At 39.3% G+C, this 2,500-nt stretch overlaps 1 long non-coding RNA gene across 1 annotated transcript in view; it reads left to right on the top strand.

The window, feature by feature from the left end:
* The window catches only part of LOC119575468, a 53,470-nt gene extending 53,453 nt beyond the window's left edge, over positions 1-17 (top strand). The window contains exon 2 of the long non-coding RNA XR_005228983.1: positions 1-17. This exon is cut by the window's left edge and continues 139 nt beyond it. This is a non-coding gene — a long non-coding RNA (uncharacterized LOC119575468).
* The last annotated feature ends 2,483 nt before the right edge of the window (positions 18-2,500 follow it).

Below are 2,500 nucleotides of genomic sequence, written 5' to 3'. Positions count from 1 at the left end.
AGCTGGAAAAAAAAAAAGAGGTGTGAAATCTGCTTTTTTCGCGCTATCTATTTATTTTGTTTGGCTTTCTCTTGACTGTTGTTGTCTGTCTGTCTATGTCTTTCACTCTTTTTGTCTCTTTGTCTTACTCTCAGTTTCTTCTGCTCCCTTCCTCCTTCCGTCCCTGTGTCCTTGTCGTTTCTCCCTTCTTCCCTCTCTTCCTCGTGTTATTCTTTCACTCTTCTTTTCTCTTTCTCTTCCATTTCCTCTCTCTCTCTCTCTCTCTCTCTCTCCCTCTCTCTCTCTCTCCATTTCTCCTCTCTCTCTTCTCTCTCTTCTCTCTCTTCTTTTCTCTCTCCTATTCTCTCTCTCTCTCCTATTCTCTCTCTCTCTCCTATTCTGTCTCTCCTATTTCTTCATCCTCTCCACCCCCTCTAACTCTCTCTCTCTCCCCTCTCCCTCCACTCCGTCAATCCCCCACTCACACCCCTCTCTCCCTCCCTCATTCCCTCTCCCTCTCTCCCTCCCCCCCTCCCCCCATTTGTGTGAGCGAGGCGACCGCAGTCTGACCTCCTCTCATCACCTGTGGTATTGTTTCTCTAGTGCAGAGGGCGGCTGTGTAATAGATAGACTAGATTTCTCTTTCTCTGTGTATATATATATATATATATATATATATATATATATATATATATATATATATATATATATATATATATATATTATATATATATATATATATATGTGTGTGTGTGTGTGTGTGTGTATATTTTCGTTTGTCTGTCTGTTTGTCACTATCTAGTCACTCCCTCTCACGGTCTCTCCATCCCTTTCTCCGTCTCTCCCTCCCTCTCTTCCTCTCCCCTTCTCTCCCCTTCATTCCTCCTCCTTCCTCCCTCTATCTTTCCCCCCTTCCTCCTCCTCCCTCTACCCCCCCCCCCTTCGTTCTGTTTAGTTTGCTCTTTTCTCTTTATTTATTCTGGTCTCATCTAGGTTTTGTTTCAGCCTTCGGGAATGCCGCGCCTGCATATCGATGTCTGTAGCCACGCACACGCACACACACTCACACGCACGCACGCACGCACGCACGCACGCACGCACGCGCGCTCGCACACACACACACACACACACACACACACACACACACACACACACACACACACACACACACACACACCTCTCTCTCTCTCTCTCTCTCTCTCTCTCTCTCTCTCTCTCTCTCTCTCTCTCTCTCTCTCTCTCTCTCTCTCTCTCTCTCTCTCTCTCTCCTCTCACTCACTCTCTCTCTCTCTCTCCGTGACATTTATATTTAGGCATTTATTTCTCTCTTTCTTCAATTTTTTTCTTGTTTCTTATCTCCACATTATTCCCTCGTGTTCCTGTTCTTGATTTTATTCGTAATTTATGTGCTTCTCTTGTCCTTTTATCTAATCGCATTCTCTGATTCTCTCTTGTATTTTCCTCCGAAATCCATTTCTTGTCTTTGTTGTCTCCTTATTTTTTCTGTTTTTTTTTTCAGTCTGGTTTTAATTTTTTTCTCTTTTAATTCCTATTTTTGGGTTCGTTTCCATTTAATTTCTTATCCCAATTCTCCTGTTTCCCACTTCCCTGTTTTTAACCCATTATCTGATATTTCCTTCGTATTCCTAAATCCATTTTCTGTGTTCTTTTTTTTTTTTTTTTTTTTTTTTTTTTTTTTTTTTTTTTCTCCTCCTGAATCCCGTTTTCTGTTTCTCGTATCTCTATTTTTTTCTGTCATGGTAATTAAAGTTGATAATGATGGTGCTAATGGTAATGGGGATAATGATGAAAGTGATCGTTGGTGGGGAAAATGATTTTTAATGGTGGCTTAACGGTGATGGTGATTGCTAATAGTGAGGATGATTAATGGTAGCGATGATTGTTAACCGTGATAATTGCTATAGTGATGGAGACTGTTAATGGTGATGATGATAGTAATCGTAGTAATGATTGTTAATAGCGATTAATACTGCGATGATGATGATGATGATGATGACTGTGTACAGTGACTGATCATAGTGATGACAGCTCGTGGAGATGGTGAACGGATTCAAGCTCTTCTGTTAACTTGAAGAACTGATCTCACTCTGTTGGTATTTTCACTTTCGGCGCCCGTGCAATTGCTAGTCATTGTTGCGTCCTTTGTCACTTTCCTGTTCTGTGTATTTCGTGCTTTTTTTTTTTTTTTTTTTTTTTTTTTTTTTTTTTTTGGGGGGGGGGGGGTCGTCATCTTTATCAATATAAACTTGATTGTTATTGTTGATGATGTTGTCAATGCTGTTGCTGTCGCTATTGTTGTTGATATCATTATTGTTGTTTTGTTGTTAGATAATTATTATCAGTATCACTAATGTATTTACCATTTCTGTCGTTTATTTTCCCTTTCCTTTTCGTTTCTCATCTCATATTTTCATTTTCCTTTTTTTATCTTTATATATATATATATATATATATATATATATATATATATTATTCCTCTTTTTTACTTTCTTTTCTCTTC

Source organism: Penaeus monodon, chromosome 7 (assembly GCF_015228065.2).
Source record: "Penaeus monodon isolate SGIC_2016 chromosome 7, NSTDA_Pmon_1, whole genome shotgun sequence".
In the NCBI taxonomy this organism is placed as follows: domain Eukaryota; kingdom Metazoa; phylum Arthropoda; class Malacostraca; order Decapoda; family Penaeidae; genus Penaeus; species Penaeus monodon.
This window is presented reverse-complemented; position numbering and strand designations above follow the sequence as displayed.